This window comes from Octopus bimaculoides, chromosome 24, assembly GCF_046866305.1.
Source record: "Octopus bimaculoides isolate indiv1 chromosome 24, ASM4686630v1, whole genome shotgun sequence".
In the NCBI taxonomy this organism is placed as follows: Eukaryota; Metazoa; Mollusca; class Cephalopoda; order Octopoda; family Octopodidae; genus Octopus; species Octopus bimaculoides.
Genome location: NC_142951.1, coordinates 21649652 through 21673022, shown reverse-complemented (window position 1 = coordinate 21673022; position 23371 = coordinate 21649652). Strand labels below are relative to the sequence as shown.

Below are 23371 nucleotides of genomic sequence, written 5' to 3'. Positions count from 1 at the left end.
TGTGTAACTGGTACTTTTTTAATCGACCCCGAAAGGATGAAAGGCAAAGTCGACCTCGGCGGAATTTGAACTCAGAGCATAGCAGCAGACGAAATACCACTAAGCATTTTGCCTGGCATGCTAACGTTTCTGCCAGCTCGCCGCCTTTATGTGCATATGTATGTGTGTGTGTGTGTGTGTGTGTGATCTGTTGAGTTATGATGTGGGTAGTATCTTCGGTGTTAATTCCAGAAAGTCTGCTTCAGTTATCACATTTTGCAGCTTTTCCTGCACCTCTGTCTCTCTTGTGAATCAGGTATTTGGTTGATACGTACGTAAATATATATGTATATATATGTGTGTGTGTGTGTTACCTCCTTGAGTTATGTAAGACATGTTCAGATTGGCTTGGAAACATGTATAGTATAGATTTACCTTCTCCATTCCCTACACCCTTTAATTTATAATCATAGAATTAGCAATCTTCTCTATGTTGTATAGTGGCTGTCATCTTATCAAAATCTCTTCTAATTTGATATGGAACAAAGTGGACAACATATGCTGATTAATAAACTTTATCAATCAAGTATCAACCACTTTATGTCATCTATACAAGCTATGCGAATGCATGATGCTTACTAACTTCCTGTACCAAGATCTTTTCAGATTGCATTACTCCATCACCCCCCCCCCCCCACCCATCACACACACACAAGAAAAATTAGATGACAGAGAAATAAACAGTTATAATCATCATTAACTTACAGCTGTTCCTGGGGTAGGATTCAAAAATGTAAGCTAAAGAAGTTCATAAGATAATTGTTAATTCCTTTGACTTCTCATTTTTCTTATTACTGCTCTATACTTGCCTGACAATTTGTTCTGAAGCATATGTATATTAAGACCTACACCAGGTTATTAGTCTTGCAATGCCTGACCTGTTGGAGCAAGTGAAAGCGAAATCGTGATGGCGCCTTCCTGTCACTTGTGCCGGTGGCACATGTAAAGACAAATGAGTGAGATCATTGCCAGTGCCGCTGGACTGGCTCCTGTGCGGGTGGCACATAAAATACACCATTTTGAGCGTGGCCGTTGCCAGTAATGCCTGACTGGCCTTCGTGTGGGTGACCCGTAAAAGCACCTACTACACTCTCTGAGTGGTTGGCGTTAGGAAGGGCATCCAGCTGTAGAAACTCTGCCAAATCAGATTGGAGCCTGGTGTAGCCATCTGGTTTCACCAGTCCTCAGTCAAATCGTCCAACCCATGCTAGCATCGAAAGCAGACATTAAGCGATGATGATGATATATATATATATATATATATCATCATCATCATCATCATCATCGTTTAACGTCCGCTTTCCATGCTAGCATGGGTTGGACGATTTGACTGAGGACTGGTGAAACCGGATGGCAACACCAGGCTCTAATCTAATTTGGCAGAGTTTCTACAGCTGGATGCCCTTCCTAACGCCAACCACTCAGAGAGTGTAGAGGGTGCTTTTACGTGTCATCCGCACGAAAACGGCCACGCTCGAAATGGTGTCTTTTATGTGCCACCCGCACAAGAGCCAGTCCAGGGGCACTGGCAATGATCTCGCTCGAAAACCCTACAAGGCCAGTCAGGCGGTACTGGCAACGGTCATGCTCAAGATGGTACATCTTATGTGCCACCCGCAGAAGAGCCAGTCCAGGGGCCCTGGCAACGATCTCACTTGACTTGCCGGGTCTTCTCACGCACAGCACATTTCCAAAGGTCTCGGTCAGTAGTCATCGCCTCGGTGAGGCCCAATGTTCGAAGGTCTTGCCTCACCACCTCAGCCCAGGTCTTCCTGGGCCTACCTCTTCCACGGGTTCCCTCAACTGTTAGGGAGTGGCACATTTTCACGCAGCTATCCTCATTCATTCTCACCACATGTCCAAACCAGCGCAATCATCTCTCTTGCACACCACTACTGATGCTTCTTATGTTCAGCTTTTCTCTCAAGATACTTACACTCTGACGGGTATGCACATTGACATTACACATCCAGCGGAGCATACTGGCTTCATTCCTTGCGAGCTTACGCATGTCCTCAGCAGTCACAGCCCATGTTTCACTGCCATGTAGCATGGCTGTTTGTACACATGCGTCATACAGTCTGCCTTTTACTCTGAGTGAGAGTCCCTTTGTCGCCAGCAGAGGTAAGAGCTCTCTAAACTTGGCCCAAGCTATTCTTATTCTAGCAGCTACACTTTCAGCGCACCCACCCCCACTACTAACTTGGTCACTCAGATAGCGGAAGCTATCCACTACCTCTAGTTTTTCTCCCTGGAATGAGATAGAAGTTGTTTCCTGTTTGTTTACAGTCTTTATTGCACCTGAACAATCTGCCACATACAAAAACTAACTTCGTAGTTAATCTGCCTTTGATATTGCTGCACCTCTTATGTGTCCATAGCTTGCACCGGGTACATCTTATAGAGTTACTACCTACTCCTTTTCTGCATACTGAGCAGGGCCATCTACCTGAAGGGGTTTGTGTTTTATCTACCTTCCTACTTATTAGGATTTTGGTTTATAGATATATATATAGATATAGATATATAGATATATATATAGATATAGATATATAGATATATATATATATATCTGTGTATATATATATATATATATATATATATATATATATATATATATATATATATATATATGTATATATATATCTGTGTATATATATTAAGCTTAAGCTTGAGATTTTGCATGTATGTGTATCATACCTTTTGCAAACAATGGCTTTGTTTGTTATAGGTTTTACAATCTTACAATGACTCAATCTGGTTCATTGCTTTTCTGATGGTGAAATGACAAGGAAGTATCTCTGCAACCTATGTATATTGTTGTTCAAACATACCAGTTTGTTGTCAAAAAATACCTACTTACATGTAGCACACACACACACACACACATCATCATCATCATCATTTGATGTCTACTTTTTCATGCTTACACTGGTCACACTGAATGTGTACACACACACCCAAACACACTCTGGGCTTTTTTCAGTTTCTATTTATCAAATCCACTCTCAAGGCTTTTGTTGTGAAGTTGTTGCACAGTGGGACTGAACCCAATACCACATGGTTGGGAAGCAAGCCTCTTAACCATACCACAACTACACTTGGTCAATATATATTTATATCTATATTTATATATATATATATATATATATATATATAATAGAGTTATTAATATTTCTAAGTCTCTCTAAAGGAGACTACGGCAGCGGTACTGGAAATTAATAGTTATCGCCAAGCCAACATGGCAGTCCCAAAATTAGGACGAAAGCTGCCGTGAATTAGCTCCAAGAAGCCATCGCCTCTAGCTAGCTATGTGACACACGAAACCTGTGTCCTTTATAACCTTCGAACAGGGGAGGTCAGCAGTGTCCCCCTGCTGGTTTGGCATCTGCAGACTAGACTAGTTTCAGGGTGTTGCCCCTTGTCAATGCAGAGTAGCCAAGCCTTAGCCAGGCGGCGCTGCTGACTATCTGCTCGAAGGTTATTTATCTAATTTCAGTGGAATCTATCCACTGGTTTTCAGAAATAGAGTTATTAATATTTCTAAGTCTCTCTAAAGGAGACTACGGCAGCGGTACTGGAAATTAATAGTTATCGCCAAGCCAACATGGCAGTCCCAAAATTAGGACGAAAGCTGCCGTGAATTAGCTCCAAGAAGCCATCGCCTCTAGCTAGCTATGTGACACACGAAACCTGTGTCCTTTATAACCTTCGAACAGGGGAGGTCAGCAGTGTCCCCCTGCTGGTTTGGCATCTGCAGACTAGACTAGTTTCAGGGTGTTGCCCCTTGTCAATGCAGAGTAGCCAAGCCTTAGCCAGGCGGCGCTGCTGACTATCTGCTCGAAGGTTATTTATCTAATTTCAGTGGAATCTATCCACTGGTTTTCAGAAATAGAGTTATTAATATTTCTAAGTCTCTCTAAAGGAGACTACGGCAGCGGTACTGGAAATTAATAGTTATCGCCAAGCCAACATGGCAGTCCCAAAATTAGGACGAAAGCTGCCGTGAATTAGCTCCAAGAAGCCATCGCCTCTAGCTAGCTATGTGACACACGAAACCTGTGACCTTTATAACCTTCGAACAGGGGAGGTCAGCAGTGTCCCCCTGCTGGTTTGGCATCTGCAGACTAGACTAGTTTCAGGGTGTTGCCCCTTGTCAATGCAGAGTAGCCAAGCCTTAGCCAGGCGGCGCTGCTGACTATCTGCTCGAAGGTTATTTATCTAATTTCAGTGGAATCTATCCACTGGTTTTCAGAAATAGAGTTATTAATATTTCTAAGTCTCTCTAAAGGAGACTACGGCAGCGGTACTGGAAATTAATAGTTATCGCCAAGCCAACATGGCAGTCCCAAAATTAGGACGAAAGCTGCCGTGAATTAGCTCCAAGAAGCCATCGCCTCTAGCTAGCTATGTGACACACGAAACCTGTGTCCTTTATAACCTTCGAACAGGGGAGGTCAGCAGTGTCCCCCTGCTGGTTTGGCATCTGCAGACTAGACTAGTTTCAGGGTGTTGCCCCTTGTCAATGCCGAGTAGCCAAGCCTTAGCCAGGCGGCACTGCTGACTATCTGCTCGAAGGTTATTTATCTAATTTCAGTGGAATCTATCCACTGGTTTTCAGAAATAGAGTTATTAATATTTCTAAGTCTCTCTAAAGGAGACTACGGCAGCGGTACTGGAAATTAATAGTTATCGCCAAGCCAACATGGCAGTCCCAAAATTAGGACGAAAGCTGCCGTGAATTAGCTCCAAGAAGCCATCGCCTCTAGCTAGCTATGTGACACACGAAACCTGTGTCCTTTATAACCTTCGAACAGGGGAGGTCAGCAGTGTCCCCCTGCTGGTTTGGCATCTGCAGACTAGACTAGTTTCAGGGTGTTGCCCCTTGTCAATGCAGAGTAGCCAAGCCTTAGCCAGGCGGCGCTGCTGACTATCTGCTCGAAGGTTATTTATCTAATTTCAGTGGAATCTATCCACTGGTTTTCAGAAATAGAGTTATTAATATTTCTAAGTCTCTCTAAAGGAGACTACGGCAGCGGTACTGGAAATTAATAGTTATCGCCAAGCCAACATGGCAGTCCCAAAATTAGGACGAAAGCTGCCGTGAATTAGCTCCAAGAAGCCATCGCCTCTAGCTAGCTATGTGACACACGAAACCTGTGTCCTTTATAACCTTCGAACAGGGGAGGTCAGCAGTGTCCCCCTGCTGGTTTGGCATCTGCAGACTAGACTAGTTTCAGGCGATGGCTTCTTGGAGCTAATTCACGGCAGCTTTCGTCCTAATTTTGGGACTGCCATGTTGGCTTGGCGATATCTATTAATTTCCAGTACCGCTGCCGTAGTCTCCTTTAGAGAGACTTAGAAATATTAATAACTCTATTTCTGAAAACCAGTGGATAGATTCCACTGAAATTAGATAAATAACCTTCGAGCAGATAGTCAGCAGCGCCGCCTGGCTAAGGCTTGGCTACTCTGCATTGACAAGGGGCAACACCCTGAAACTAGTCTAGTCTGCAGATGCCAAACCAGCAGGGGGACACTGCTGACCTCCCCTGTTCGAAGGTTATAAAGGACACAGGTTTCGTGTGTCACATAGCTAGCTAGAGGCGATGGCTTCTTGGAGCTAATTCACGGCAGCTTTCGTCCTAATTTTGGGACTGCCATGTTGGCTTGGCGATAACTATTAATTTCCAGTACCGCTGCCGTAGTCTCCTTTAGAGAGACTTAGAAATATTAATAACTCTATTTCTGAAAACCAGTGGATAGATTCCACTGAAATTAGATAAATAACCTTCGAGCAGATAGTCAGCAGTGCCGCCTGGCTAAGGCTTGGCTACTCGGCATTGACAAGGGGCAACACCCTGAAACTAGTCTAGTCTGCAGATGCCAAACCAGCAGGGGGACACTGCTGACCTCCCCTGTTCGAAGGTTATAAAGGACACAGGTTTCGTGTGTCACATAGCTAGCTAGAGGCGATGGCTTCTTGGAGCTAATTCACGGCAGCTTTCGTCCTAATTTTGGGACTGCCATGTTGGCTTGGCGATAACTATTAATTTCCAGTACCGCTGCCGTAGTCTCCTTTAGAGAGACTTAGAAATATTAATAACTCTATTTCTGAAAACCAGTGGATAGATTCCACTAAAATTAGATAAATAACCTTCGAGCAGATAGTCAGCAGCGCCGCCTGGCTAAGGCTTGGCTACTCTGCATTGACAAGGGGCAACACCCTGAAACTAGTCTAGTCTGCAGATGCCAAACCAGCAGGGGGACACTGCTGACCTCCCCTGTTCGAAGGTTATAAAGGACACAGGTTTCGTGTGTCACATAGCTAGCTAGAGGCGATGGCTTCTTGGAGCTAATTCACGGCAGCTTTCGTCCTAATTTTGGGACTGCCATGTTGGCTTGGCGATAACTATTAATTTCCAGTACCGCTGCCGTAGTCTCCTTTAGAGAGACTTAGAAATATTAATAACTCTATTTCTGAAAACCAGTGGATAGATTCCACTAAAATTAGATAAATAACCTTCGAGCAGATAGTCAGCAGCGCCGCCTGGCTAAGGCTTGGCTACTCTGCATTGACAAGGGGCAACACCCTGAAACTAGTCTAGTCTGCAGATGCCAAACCAGCAGGGGGACACTGCTGACCTCCCCTGTTCGAAGGTTATAAAGGACACAGGTTTCGTGTGTCACATAGCTAGCTAGAGGCGATGGCTTCTTGGAGCTAATTCACGGCAGCTTTCGTCCTAATTTTGGGACTGCCATGTTGGCTTGGCGATAACTATTAATATATATATATATATATATATATATATATATATATATATATAAAATATAGTTAGGGCTAAAATCCAGTTTTGTTTTATTTACACACACACATGCCCAAACACCCACCCACCCACACACACACACACACACACACACATGCCCGCCCACCCACATACACACACACACACATGCCCACCCACCCACATACACACACACACACATGCCCACCCACCCACATACACACACACACACACACATGCCTGCCCACCCACATACACACACACACACACACACACACACATGCCCCCCCCCCCCCACATTCTGATAAGGAATGCAGAAAATATAGTTGGCATTTGTAGCTTGGTATTTAAAGTTTTTTATCACTTATGCTATCTGTATTTGTTTTTACTATACAACATGCCTTGAACTCCATATGCCAATATTGTCATCTGTCATACTATTGTCATACTAATGTGCCGTGCTCTCCAGAATATTAATCATTTAATGTTGCTTGTCCTGCTGGCATGGGTTTGACTGTTTGACCAGAGCTTGCAAGCTGGAGAGCTGCACCAGGTTCTAGTCTAATATGGCTGGATGTCCTTCCTAACACCAACCACTTTACGGTGTGCTGGGTACTTTTAACATGGCACCAGCATACTCTTAATTATATATATATCATCATCATCATCATCATCGTTTAACGTCCGCTTTCCATGCTAGCATGGGTTGGACGATTTGACTGAGGACTGGTGAAACCGGATGGCAACACCAGGCTCCAGTCTGATTTGGCAGAGTTTCTACAGCTGGATGCCCTTCCTAACGCCAACCACTCAGAGAGTGTAGTGGGTGCTTTTACGTGTCACCCGCACGAAAACGGCCACGCTCGAAATGGTGTCTTTTATGTGCCACCCGCACAAGCCAGTCCAGGGGCACTGGCAACGATCTCGCTCGAAAATCCTACAGGAGCCAGTCAGGCGGTACTGGCAACGGCCACGCTATATAATATATATATATATATATATATATATATATATATGGGAGAATATACGAAAAAACAACAGACGAGGACAGGTGGTGTAAATAACAAAAGGATGTATTAGTATGACGCTCGGGAATACGGAAAGTCTTTGACGTTTCGAGCTATGCTCTTCAACAGAAAGAATACGGAGACAAGGAGAAAAACACGGAGAAAAGAAATTGAATAGTGTTCAGTCAACGGTCATATATATATATATATATGTGTGTGTATATATATATATATATATACAGAGAAAGAAAGGCATAGAAAGATAAATGAACACCAGTCATCTTACATTATGTATTTACATGGAATACAAAAGACAGATTACAGAATAAAGAAAGCAAAGAGAATTACATCAACACCTGTACAGACATCTGGTCTCCTATTGGACAAGTGTTATGGACCATCAATAGGAACTATAAGGGCCTACAGTTTACCAGCTATAGGAAAATTTGCAATTTCAGGGTTCCTCAATTTTGTTTGCAAAATGGCAATTGTTTGCACTATAACATTGTATATTAATGTGCAGTTACAGTCACATGCATGTACCAAGCCAGGGTATATATTAGAGGTATCATTGACTTTAAACGACACGACTTTTGACAGCTGAGTTCCTTCTCAAATAGGGCCACAAAACAATCAACTTCCCTTGCCAACCACCCACATACACTATCTCAAGACTGAGGCATTCCATATAACTTGTCCTCGCCCATTGTTTGTGGCAGAATCCCCAACACTACAAATAGTAACATCTGTAATTTATACTGCCAGGAGTTGCTCACTATATTGCGTCAAAATGGGACCCCTTTACTAGCTTGATAAGGATTTTCTTATAGTTTGCTTTCAATGCTAAGGTACCAGCCCTGGACGAAAAGGAGTTTAAGTGCTCATCCATTTGAGTGCTATTTTGTGTTGTCTGTATCACTCTTATTGTGTATTCACTTACACGCTATCTATCTATCTATCTATCTATCTATCTATCTATCTATCTGTCTGTCTGTCTGTCTGTCTATTTATCTATCTGTCTATTTATCTATCTGTCTATCTATCTATCTATCTATCTCTATCTATCTATCTATCTACCTGTCTGTCTGTCTATATCTGTATATATATATATATACATGGCTACAAATATGGCTATGTGATTAAGAAGTTTGTGTTCCAACCATATCAGTTCAGGTTTAGTCCCATTGGATGGCACTTTATGCAAGTGTCTTCTACTATATCCCAAAATTGACCAAAGCCTTGTGAGTGGATGTGTGGATAGAAAATGATCAAAGACGTTTCAGTTGTGACCATCCCATCTTTTTGTGTAGCATATAGAACATCTGATGGGTTGTCATTGGAAATACTCACAAACTCACTTCAACTTCTGGGCCACAGATCTGCTGTTTTTCATGACTGTCTTTTCTACTGCTACACCAATGGCGTACTGACCTCCTGCTGTGTCCACCCAGGTCCTCTTCACTTTGTTGATCTTCTCCCTGCTCTCTCTCTCTCTCTCTCTCTCTCTCTCTCTCTCTCTCTCTCTCTCTCTCTCTCTCTCTCCCTCTCTCTCTCTCTCTCTTTCTCTCTCCTTTATTTCCCCTCTTTTCCCTTCTCTCTCCTCTCCCTCTATCCTTCACTCTCTCCTTCTTTTGCTGAATTAGCTGTCTCAAAAAAGCAGTGTTCATATTGCAAACCTACTAATCCTCTATTGACTCCATAAGTGAGTACTAACCCCTGTGTCCAATCCTTCCTTACCAGAATGCCATCCTTCTGGAATTTCTTGCAACTATTGCTTTTAGAAACAACATCCACCAACTGTACAAATTGAACTGGTCTTGAAGGTCCTGTGAAGGTTAGGGATACAATCCCTTCCTCAGAACCAGACCAAAGAGGGCCTGCAAAGGTCATAGACACAGCCCTTTCCTTCAGACCAAACCATCCAAAAACTAAAGCATGTTTCCTTTTTAGGATAGCAGAGTGTGATTTGAGGGAGATTTGGCTACTCTTTCTGCAAGCTGAGAAAGCATATGTTGGGAGATGCTTGTGCTAAACTGTATTGTATAAACTGTTGCTTAATTGGAAGTATCTTATTGTGTCCTACCTAATAAGGTTATCTGTGCAGAGTCAGGGATTGTATTCAGATTTATCAGTCTTAGAATTTGCTTTTTGTTCTTATTAATTCATTTTATCACACTCAATGGTGCATCTTTCATTGCTACCATTTTTTGAGCTGGCAAAATTGTTTGAGCAAGGCAGCAAGCTGATAGAATTGTTTGCACAACAGACAAAATGTTTTGTCGCATTTCTTCTGGTACTTCATATCTTTACATTCTGAATTCAAATTCTGTCAGGGCAAACTTAGCCTTTCATCCTTTCAGAACAGAGAAATGATTTACCAATTGAAACCTGGGGTCAAAAACTGGCAATCTGTCTGTTATGATAGCAAGGGTTCCAATCGATCTGCTCAGTGGAACAGCCTGCTCATGAAATTAATGTGCAAGTGGCTGAGTACTCCACAGACACATGTACCCTTAACATAGCTCTCAGGGAGATTCACCTTGGTGCAGAATGTGACAAGGCTGATCCTTTGGATTACAGGTACTACTCATTTTTACCAGCTGAGTGAACTGGAGCACCGAGGAATAAAATGACTTGCTCAAGGACACAATGTGCCACTGGTTTTCAAATCACGACACAATGATTGTGAGCCAAATGCCCTAACCACTAAGCCACATGCCTTCACCGGGGTCAGTGTAGTTGTTATCCAACTCCCTCTAAAATTATTGTTCTTGTGCCAAAACATGAAAGAATTATCATAATCACATGTTGTTTATTTCGGTTTTCAGATGCTCTGTACTTTGAGAGCTCTTTGACTCCCTCCTTTGCAATGTTTTGGCCTTTCAAGATCAAAATGTTGTTGTTTGTTAAGCATGGCACAGGAGTGGCTGTGTGGTAAGTAGCTTGCTTACCAACCACATGGTTCCGGGTTCAGTCCCACTGCATGGTACCTTGGGCAAGTGTCTTCTACTATAGCCTCGGGCCAACCAAAGCCTTGTGAGTGGATTTGGTAGACGGAAACTGAAAGAAGCCTGTTGTATATATGTATATATATATATATATATATGTATGTGTGTGTATATGTTTGTGTGTCTGTGTTTATCCCCCCAACATCGCTTGACAACCAATGCTGGTGTGTTTACATCCTTGTAACTTAGCGGTTTGGCAAAAGAGACCGATAGAATAAGTACAAAGCTTACAAAGAATAAGTCCTGGGGTCGATTTGCTCGACTAAAGGTGGTGCTCCAGCATGGCCGCAGTCAAATGACTGAAACAGGTAAAAGAGTAAAAGAGTATGTTCCCACCATACACCTTTTTTTGACTGATCTGCAATCATAGGTCAAGTGTCCACTGAAATTGTGTGTTTGGTATCTGGAGTGTTACTAAGACTCTCACAACCTCTTATCAGTCAAACAATGCATCCAGTGGAAATGTTAACCATTCAGTTTTACAGAAAGGAACAATGATTGTTTGAGAGTCTTTTTGACATCAAGCCAAAAGCAGTCCTTTGCAGAGGACTTTCTGATTAGAGACAGCTTTCAAAAATCCTTAGTCTGGCAGTTTTAAGGAAAAAGGTCATTTCCTGCTCAGGATAATCTCTACAGACAAGGAAGTTCTGTTAACTGGTGTTGTCTGAGATATGTTTAGAATGAAACAACTATATTCCATGAACTTAACAAACTTTTCAAAGAAAGACATGAGGGTTGAGAGAGAAGCTCTGCTTGACAGTAAATTGGACAGGCATCTTCTACTATAGCCCTGGGCTGACCACAGCTTTGAGTGGATTTAGTAAATGGAAACTGAAAGAAGTCTATTTCACACACATAATTATTTATGTGTATATATATGTGTGTGTGTGTGTGTGTACGTGTGAGTGTGTGTGTGTCCTTGTCTTGATATGTGATGATTGTGAATGACCGTCACCATCATATAAGTGAGATTGCTTGTTTCCTACCTTCTGTGGAAAACATCCAGCTATGGAAAAACATTACCTTGCTTGGAAACAGGTGAAGGTTGATGATGGGAAAGGTATCCAGCTATAGAAAAATCTACCTCAACGAATTCTGTTTAGACATTAAATGAGGATGATGACAATGATAACTAAAGTGCAATTGTGAATCTGAGGTACTCTAAACGAGATTATGTGGCTATCTTACATTTTAGGAAGAAGATCTATACGTGTATATTTCATTTATTTCACATACAATATTTTGTTATATTTTTTATTGTAATTCTTTTTGTACGTTGCTTTTCTCCCTCATCCATTGCTCAAGAAAATACTATTATTACTGTCATGTTTTTCACAGTTTCATGAGAATTTCTAATGCATCACTAGGTGTGTACCAGTCTTCTTGAGTGAGTACACCATATTTTTTTTTATTAGCATGGGATTATGTGTATAAGCTATATCTTTCATCTTTTTGTCTTTTACTAGTTTCAGTCATTACACTGTGGCCATGCTAGGGCACTGCCTTGAAGAATTTTAGTCAAATGAATTGTCCCCAGTACATTTTTTTAAAGTCTGGTACTTTTTCTTTCAGTTTCTTTTGCCAAACCACTAAGTTATGGAGATGCAAACACACCAACACTGGTTGTCAAGCAGTGGTCGGAGGACAAACTCAGACACAAAGACACACACACATAGATATATACATATATGACGGGCTTTTTTTCAGTTTCTGTCTACTGAATCCACTTACTGTCACTCACATCAGCACCATCATTACATACCATCACCGACATTATTACCATGTGCGTGTGTGTATATATATATATATATATATATATATATATACACACACTTTAGGCACAGGTGTGGCCGTGTGGTAAGAAACTTCCTTCCCAACTACATGGTTCCAGGTTCAGTTCCACTGCGTGGCACCTTGGGCAAATATCTTCTACTATAGCCTCAGGCCGACCAAAGCCTTGTAAGTGGATTTGGTAGACGGAAACTGAAAGAAGCCTGTCGTATATGTTTATGTCTCTGTAACTTAGCGGTTCAGCAAAAGGGACCAATAGAATAAGTACTAAGCTTACAAAGAATAAGTCCTGGGGTCGATTTGTTTGACTAAAACCCCTTAAGGTGGTGCTCCAGCATGGCTGCAGTGAAAGAACTGAAACAAATAAAAGAATATATATGTATGTTAATCAATGAAATTCTAACTTAGTCTAATTTTCATGTTCTATAATTTGCAATTTTCACAATTTTACAATATTGAAATAAATTAGTACTTTCATGCATTACACAATCATCGGGTTTATGTACTGACAGTCATGTTCCACAAATGACTGTTGTCATTTGGGGAACATGACTGCCACTACGTAAACCCGATGATTGTGTAATGCATGAAAGTACTAATTTATTTCAATATTGTAAAATTGTGAAAATTGCAAATTATAGAACATGAAAATTAGACTAAGTTAGAATTTCATTGATTAATATATTCTTCGATATACCTTCATCCAAACTCTTACACATACACACATTTGTGTGTATATATATATATGTATATATATACACACACACACACACGTGTATATATATATCATTGTTTAATGTCTGCCTGCCTTCCATGCTAGTATTGGTGGGATGGTTTCACAAGAGCCGGCCAGGCCAAAGACTGCACCAGATTTCTGTGACTGTTTTGGCAAGATTTTTACAGCTGGATGCCCTTCCTAACACCAACCACTCACCAGAGTGGACTTAGTGCTTTTTTCATGGCACAAGCACAGGTGAGGTGAGTAGTGCCTTTTAAGTGGCATAAGCATAGGCAAGGTCAGTTTTGACAAGGTTTTTACAGCTGGATGCCCTTCTGAACACCAATCACTTTACAGTGTAGGCTAGGTGCTTTTAAGTGGCACCTGCACTGACAGAGTCACCAAGTACTTGCAAAACAATATATCGATATATATATATATATGGTAATAATGTTGGTGGTGGTGTACAGTGATGGTGCTGATGGGAGTGACAGTAATGATCTTGATGTGGTTTTCTTTATCCCCACTTAAACATGGATGTCCTGTTAGAAGAAACTTTACTGCAGTAGATACCATGAGAGAAATTCTCAAATTGGCTTTTGGAGTGAAATACAGTCTTGTTTATATCACTAGCAGGGAGATAGATCTCCACCATCTCCAGCACCAAAACCACCATATCACATGATTTCGCTGGGGGTGGGTGAGCCACTGCTATCTCTAGCAGTTGAGTGTCCATCATTGAAGAGACCAAGGAAGGTCAAAATCACGTGATTCGGTGGTCTTGGTGCTGGCAGTGGCAGGGATTTATCTCCCTGCTAGCAATATAAACAAGAGTGCATTTTGCATCAAAAGGCAAATATGAGAGCTTCTCTCATGGTATCTATCACAGTATAGTTTGTTCTAACAGAACATCCACATTCAAGTGGGAATAAATATTACCTCTTGGTATTAATACTACCTATGTCGTTAGCATATATTCTTTAACAAGGTCACCGGCTAATCACAACACCAGTACCTGTTCTGGCACTGTTATTCTATATATTGCTGGTGGGGAAATGAGTTGCTGCTATCTTGCTGTTGAGTGTCTATCATTAACAAGACCCAGGAAAGTCGAAATCACATGTTTTGGTGGTCTTCACACTGGAGGTGGCAGGGATTTATCTCTCCACAAGTGATATAAACAAGAGTGGATTTTGCTCCAAAAGCCATTATGAGAACCTCTCTCATGGTATCTACTAAACTATAGTTTGTTCTAACAGAATATCCATGTTTAAGCATTGATAAGTATTACCTCTCAGTATTAATACTGTCTCTGTTGTTCACATATATTTGATGTGGTTTGTTTTGAAGGTATTGATGGTGGTGTTGATTTTAAAGGGTGGGTGTGGTTGTTAATAGAATACTGATTGTGGTGGTAGTGTTGGTTGTGGTAGCACATTAACAATAATTGTCGTAGTGACAGTAACTGATGATGCCAGTACTGTTGTTTATTTATATCAGTTTGAAATTTTGTTTGGGAGAGGAAATAAGTCAATTATATCAACCCCAGTAATTAACTGGTACTTATTTTATCGACCCCAAAAGGATAAAAGGCAATGATAACCTCAGCAGAATTTGAACTCAGGACATAAAGATGGGCAGAATGCTGCTTACCATTTTGCTGAGTGGGCTAACAATTCTGCCAGCATGCTACCTTATTGTTTATATATATCAATAAGTCATGTCACCTGAATATGAAATGTGCAAGACAGGTGTCCAACAATTGTGTAAGAGATGGCATATAATATCAGATAGTGTATAGAATTGTTGTTGGCATTGCTGTTGTTGTTGTTACTGTGATTCCTTGTTGTAATTTCTGTGTGGGAGAAATGTAACTTCTTACATTCTGGTAGGTGTCAGTCAACTGTCAACTGACAGAACAGCATCAAGTGACTATATATATATATATATATATATATCTACCTATCTCTCTCTCTCTCTCTCTCTCTCTCTATATATATATATATATATATATATATATATATATATATATATACACATACACACACACACCATCTATATTCATCAACTGCCCCATCTCTGAAGAGCACAGGGTTATATAATTGACCTGGTATCTAACACTCCATTGAACCCCTAGTACAAAACCGATTGGTAAGATTGGCTGTAATGGATATATAATACTGTACACTTCAAGTAATATATATATATATATATATATATATATATATATATATATATATATATATATACACACACACACACACATACTCAGAGGCACCTTCTCATTTTTCTAAACATGACCAAATTCTACAGAAGTGAGTTGTTTTGTTTTATTTTATTTATTATTGCATGTATTTCTTTATTATTGTGGCAAGGTGGCAGGAATTAGGAGCAGACCAAAATGCTTAAGGGCATTTCTTTCGGTTCTATTCCTTCTGAGTCCAAATTCTGCTAAGATTGCTTTGACTTTCATCCTTTCAGGAACTACTTGAACACTGGGGTTAGCCCTCTTGTTATCGTATTTCTGTTGAATCACATTGCCTTTCTTTTAATTGAGTTTGACAATAATTAATTTCGTAAAATAACTTTGTCCTTATTAATTGATGTTTGGATTATAAATTAACACTAAGTTCCTATGGAAGATTTTAATTCAGAACTCTTGGAAACAAGATGTTTGTACCTTAGAGTCAAAGGCTGTCTCAAGCAGGTTGGTATCAAAGGGTTTAATGTAATTGTCTTACCAATCCCTTAAAATTGCTGGCCTTCTGCCAAAATTTGAACCTGTTATATTTATTATTGTTATTGTGTTATATTTGTTGTTATTGCTGTTGTTTGGTCTCAAGTCAGACCTAATCAAAATCTTTCCACCCATGACCATTCCATCATTTTATCATTGTATATTTTTTTATGCTACATTGTTGTTGATATTTTGTTTAGTTTTTTTTTTTTTTCGTGTATTTCTTTTTGGTTATTTTTGTTGTTGTCTGGCCCCAGGTGACTCCTGAACTAGCAGACCTAAAATAAAACTTATTTTCATCATGAACATCCTGTCCTCTTAGGGTAGAACTTGATTTTGGTTATGATTTGTAAAAGACTTGACTGCTACTTCTAGCAATTCAAGCAACCACACAGAGGTTGCTGTATTTACTCTTTACTCTCTCTTTTACTCTTTTATTTGTTTCAGTCATTTGACTGCAGCCATGCTGGAGCACCGCCTTTAGTCGAGCAAATCGATTCCAGGACTTATTTTTTGGAAGCCTAGTACTTATTCTATCTAAGTTACGGGGACGTAAACACACAACCATCGGTTGTCGAGCGATGTTAGGGGAACAGACACACAAACATATACACACACATGTATATATACATATATACAACAGCCTTCTTTCAGTTTCTGTCTACCAAATCCACTCACAAGGCTTTGGTCGGCCTGAGGCTATAGTAGAAGACACTTGCCCAAGGTGTCACACAGTGGGACTGAACCCGGAACCATGTGGTTGGTAAGCAAGCTACTTACCACACAGCCACTCCTGCACCTATATTTATTTATCTTTTTTTTTTTACATTACTAGTTTCAGCATGAGAGCTACAGCCATGCTGGAGTACTGCTGTTAGCTTTGCTACACTTTCACTACTTGAAACCTCTGATATGTGGCATTTGGTGAATGAGGGAGCTTGATGGTTGCTTCCATCATCTGGAACTCTTCACAGGAGGATATCTAGTTTTGAAGGTGCCTACATCTACTCCATGTAGGTCTCTCAAGCTTTTTGGGAGGATATTGAAGAGCATTGGGCCCTTGAAACTCAAAACTGCTATTCACGTTTCTGTTACTTCAACCATGTCATATCTCATGGCAACAAGGAGAGTTGGTAAAGGGACATTTCTCAGTGTGACAGAATGAAATCCATACTGCCAGTCTTTGGTTAAAAAAAAAAAAAGAAAAAAGAGTAATTCTAAAAATGATATAAATTTTATTGTTGTTTTAGATATTCTGAATGTGGCCATGCTGGGGTACCACTTTGAAGGGTTTAGTCAAACAAATTGACCCCAGTACTTATTTTTTAAGTCTGGTACTTATTCTATCAATCTCTTTTAAAAAGTTGCCAAGTTATTGAAGATGAGTTTTTTTAGAACTTTCTAGGGTGTGTATAGGTGGGTGATGGACTTGTGTGATGTTACTTCATTTGTGCTTTTTTATAGGCTTTAGAATTACGATTTTCCACAGATACCAAATTTCTGAGAATTTGATACTGTTGGTGACATTAGCAGCCAAAATCTCCTTTAACCTTTTAGCATTTAAACTGGTCATTTCCAGCCAAAATATTCTACCTGTTTTATCTTCAAACTGACCAAATCTGGCCTTTCACACTTACCCTACAATATTATTCTAAAAATAAACACTCACATCATTGAAATTTCAAAGCAACAAGATAATGCATGACTAATTCGAATTGATGTGAATACATAAGCATTACACTTGATATAATAATCTGAATGCTAAAAGGTTAAATTCCTACCCCATCATGTTAAAAATGGATGAATTTTGTGGAGTAGGTATTTAGGCAGTGTGTTACATATTCCATAATGATTTTTAAAGCAAATTATTCTATGAAACCGCCTTCAGCTTCAATGATTGCTTCAGTGCGGGACTGAAACCTCTGGCATGGTGACACTATATGGTCCTTATTCATTTCACACATCACCTGGACAATGACAGCATTCCGTGAAGCTATGGTATTATGAGGATGATGTTTAGTCTCCCTTTCAGCAGTGCTCCCCACATAGAAGTCCATGTGATTCGAATCTAGCGAGTTTGGAGGCCACACATTAGGTGTTACATAATCGTAAAGATGGTCTGACAACCATTCTTGGGTGACTAGGGCTTTGTGAGAAGGTGCTGAGTCTTTCTGAAACATGTATGGCTTTCCATTGCATAATTCGTCAATCCAGGTCTTGATAACAGTTTCCAGTACCTCAATGTATCCAGCAGCATTAATTCTAAGACCCTGTGGAAAAAAGTGGGGAGGCATCACATGACCTTTGCTACTCACCACACTTAAAACCATCACAGCTGCTGGAAATTTCGTGGACATCACTCTAGGTACTTCAGAAGGACCTGCACATAACCACCTGTCATTGCTTCTGTTAGACTTTTGATCCCGGTCAAAGTTTTTTTTTTTTGTCAGAGAAAAACCAAAGCATGCCTTGTTCATGAGGGTTTTTCACTTTGTTAAGTAACCATTTTGAACAGATGAGATAGTTTCTCTGTGTCTTTGCAAACACAAATCGGCCTTTCCTCATTACATAGGACTTGTATCGAATGTCACAATGTACCACATTTCTGATAGTCCACTCTGACACCCGAAGTTCTTTAGCAATAGACCTCATTTATCTTCTGGGGTTTTCATCAATAATGTTTTGAACATGTATAAATTCCGATGTCCTTTTAGTATCTGAGTGTTGAGAATGTTTTTTTCTCTTTGATACAGGTGAAACATTACCATCGCATGCCTCCAATTCCAACCGAACTTTGTGTACAAATGATCTTGCAAAAGTTAGAAAGTTGTTAATTTCTAAATCACTGTGGTTTGCCTGGATAGCAAATATGACTGCATGTTTTTTTCATTTCTTGAGTTAGCATGATACCTTGAAAGGGTTATCTGGAAAAAAAAAATGCTACATTAATGATTTGAATGTATAATGAACTAAAAACGAAATGTCCTCAAATACCCCTTCACCCAGTATATGTGTATGTGTATGTGTGTGTGTGTGTGTGTGTATATATATATGAATATATGTGTATGTGTGTGTATATATACATATGTGTGTGTATGTATGTATGTATGTATATATATATATATATATATATATATACACACACACATATATATGTATGTGTGTGTGAGTGATTAAACACACACATACATATGAATGTATGTATATAGTAAATACAGGTGGATTACAATAGATGGTTACTGGATTAAGTGGTGGTAACTAAGTTTGTAATTCATTAAATCTACCCAGCTGTTTGGTTTTTGCTTGGATGAGATACAACAGTTGACAGCAGTTGGATGGGAGACTGGCTGGCTTGGGAAAACCTGGGTAATATGTGGGGGTGGGGGCAATTTATAATGTAAGACCTGCTGTAAGATTATCTCTGGATTACAAAGATTTTAAATTTATTGTTGGGAATATAGCAGGAGGACTTACACTGTAGACAGGCTCTGTCTATCTGCTGGTCTATATAGCTGCCTGTCTACTGGCCTGTGTAGTTGTCAATTTGATTATCTAGATCAGAGGTTCGCAACTAGGGTTCATATGGCCCTTAGGGGTCCATTTAAGATTTTGTTGATAAAATTTATCTGCAATAAATTGGTTATTGTTTCTACAATACGCAAAATATTCTAACAATTTTTTAATACAATTCCTAATAATATTTATTTGTAAAAATATAATATGATTTTTTAAACATTGATTGGCTAGGAGGGTCCCTACAAGTAAAATAGGAATCAATGTCTGTCTGGTGGCTTCGACTGTTTATCTGGTGATCTATATGGATGTAATTGTAGCTCTTTGTGTGTATGTTTGTGAGTGGGTGTATCTGCATTATCATTTCATACCTGATTTTTTGTGATGGAAATTACATAGAAGATTATAAATTATCATATATATATATATATATATATATATATATATATATATATATATATATAGACATATACATACATATATGTATGTATGTATGTATATGGATCATAAATAGAAGAGTAAAAGGCTTTTTCTTTTACTAAACAATAGGCACAAGCATGGCTGCATGGTAAGAAGCTCGCTTCCCAAACACATATTTTCAGTTCAGTCCCACTGTGTGGTACCTTGGGCAAGTATCTTCTACCATAGCCTCGGGCTGACCAAAGCCTTGTGAGTGGAAGAAGTTTGTAGTATATACATATATATATATATATATGTATGTACATATACACACACACGACACGTAAAAGCACCCACTACACTCTCTGAGTGGTTGGCGTTAGGAAGGGCATCCAGCTGTAGAAACTCTGCCAAATCAGATTGGAGCCTGGTGTAGCCATCTGGTTTCACCAGTCCTCAGTCAAATCGCCCAACTCATGCTAGCATGGAAAGCGGACGTTAAACGACGACGACGACGACGTCATTGTTTAATGTCTGTTTTCCATGCTGACATGGGTTGGGCGGTTTGACTGGGGGCTGGCAAGCCAGGAGGCTGCATACACACACACACACACACACACACACACACACACACACAGAGTAATCCCTTGACTATTGCGGGTGTTTCCAACCCCACCCCTCACAATAGGTGAAAATCCGCAAAGTTGAAACAGTACTATACTGTATTTTTTAAATTATTTTTATAATTTGTATATATTTATTATAAATTCAAAACAACACCATGGAGGAATCGATGTAAGCTTAAACAATAAACCACAGTAGGTGAACCGCAATATGGCAAGGGATTGCTGTATACATACATTAGAAAAAATAATAATAACGTACTCAGATTTCTGGATGGTTGTACATTTACAAATTTTTATTAATATGTCTCATGTTTGAAGAATCTATTAGAGTAGATGCAAGCGCTAATATATGATTTATAAAAACATGTGACATATTAATAAAAATCTGTAAATGTACAACCATCCAGATTTCTGAGTACCTTATTATTACTTTTTCTAATATATAATACCTGTACATCACCTCCAAACCTTCTAATATATATATATATATATATATATATATATATATATATATATATATATATCTGTGTGTATGTGTGTCTTTGTGCCTATGTTTGTCCCCCGTCTTCACTTGACAACCAGTGTTGGTGTGTTTACATCCCTGTAACTAAGTGGTTTGGCAAAAGAGACTGAGATAATAAGTACCAGGCTTAAAAAGAAAATAACTAGTAGAGTCAATTAGTTCAACTAAAGCTCCTCAAGGTTGTGCCCCAGCATGGCTGCAGTCTAATGACTGAAACAAGTAAAAGATAAAAGTCAAATGATAAATACTTTTTTGTGTATACATTGTAGCGTGACACAAGACGCCAGCGCCATTTTGTGTGAGACCTCGCTGGCAGCCATTACCATGTCTGAGACAAGAGTGAAATCTCGCTTACAACCATGTTTGCCATGCACGAGAACACAGCGAGGCTCTCGTGGGCAACATCTATTTAAGGAGGCGTATTAAGGTGATTCTCTCTCTTGCATTCATGCTCACGCTGAGCAACACTGCCAACTGGCAGCTCACAGTAGATTCTTGTCTGCTCTAACTTCACCTGTTATCTCCAGAGGTAATGTACCTCACATGAACGGAGCTATAACAAAGTACGCGCGGCCATACAGATGGTCGCCAGGAGCGAACCCCATGAATGAGAACTAAATAAACAACCATTGAATTGCATCCGCTTGTAAGCTTTTTCTTTCAAGTTCCAGATCCTAAGACTACAGAAAATAATTGTAACGGGAGAAGGAGATACTCTGCTGGTATTGTGAACCTTCAAGTCCCATTATAACATAATATACTTATGTTCTATCCAATACAAGTTGTTTCATCATCTTCATGTTTGATTTCCATGTTGACATCAATCAGTGTGCTACATTTGGCTCCAGTTCTCTGTTTTGACATGGTTTCTACAACAGAATTCTCTTCCTAATGCCAACAACTTTACAAAGTGTATAGGATGCTTTTTTTATATTTTTGGAGGCACTAGTACTAGTGAGGTTATCCCGTAACTTGCAAGGTTATAGAGCTCCCTTAACTTAGAGATAGTATAATAGAGAGGAAAGTGTCTTTATGCTAGCTGTTGAGAGGTTTCATATTGTATGATAGGAGGCTCAGGAACAGGCTTATTGTTGTAGAGGAGATAACTTGACTGTACATTTATTTAAGCGTGGATGGGAGTGAATAGTGTGGAGCCAGAAAGAGAGATAAAGATGGCAGTGATGAAGTGTCAGAGCATACCCTCAAAGAAAAGCGTATGGAACAGAATAAAGAAAAGAGTATGAGAACAGAATGTCAAGAAGGGTAGATGGGTATGTGCCCTTGTCTAGATATCTTCTGAAGATTGCAAATGGGTGTCATTGTCATACAAGCAAGACTTTGTTTCCAGTCATCCATGAAAGACATGTCTAGTTATGGGAAAATATTATTTTCCTTGGAAGCAGGTGAAGAAAATAGGGTAGGTTAGGCATGTAAGTGAAGAAAACTTATGATCTCTCCAAAGAAAGGAGATTATGATTTGCCCTCAAAATAGCTTTCCAAAGTTTTAAATAACTTCCCCACATGCAAATGTTTTGGGTTTCCAATTTTTCTGAAAATATCTTGGAAATTGTATGTGGAAATAACATGGAAATTATGATAGTGAAAAAAATTATTTATCTTTGAAATTATAATCTTTTTTTTAAAATCCCCTACTCACTCTCTCTTCACTTTTCCGAATACCTCTTACCCCCTTATCACAATTCTGATTGTTTTTAAACCAGCTAAATTTGGCCAAAATATTCTACCTGCTGTCCCCTGTCCTTCTAAAAATAAACAATCACATCATCAAACAGTTAAAGCTACAAAATAAATTCCTGATTAATTCAAAACAATGTGAACAACTAAGCATTACATTTTAACAAAATAATCTGAATGCTAAATGGATATTGGTGAAACTTGCAGATGAAAAGCAGGGTGCTTTGAATGTGGTTGCTTAACATGCTATGAATAACAGACAAATCTCTGAAAACCAATTTTTTCTATTCGCCCACATATCAGAATAACAATACCTACCTTGCATGTGTGAATGCCTGTTGAACCAGCAGATGGAATGAAGAACGGCCACAAATGTAGTTGCTTGGCAAGCTAGATATAACAACTGAAGTTCTAAAAGATCATTTTTTTCAAAATTTCACTTTTTTTTTTTATCACGCCATTCCTTTGGCTTTTAGAATAAATACGCTCACCCGACAGAAATATGGAAAGTGCAAAAATCATATGGATGG

General features: G+C 39.5%; 1 protein-coding gene across 8 annotated transcripts in view; it reads left to right on the top strand.

Annotated features, from left to right (window-relative positions):
- The window catches only part of LOC106875169 (ADP-ribose pyrophosphatase), a 111703-nt gene that overhangs the window by 53385 nt on the left and 34947 nt on the right, over positions 1-23371 (top strand). For 2 of the 8 annotated variants that reach the window (XM_089340960.1, XM_089340959.1), the window contains exon 2: positions 12178-12226. The exons of the other annotated variants lie outside the window; for them this stretch is intronic. The gene's annotated coding sequence lies outside the window, so the exon portion shown is untranslated. The remainder of the gene's footprint in view (positions 1-12177; positions 12227-23371) is intronic. 8 annotated transcript variants of the gene reach the window in all.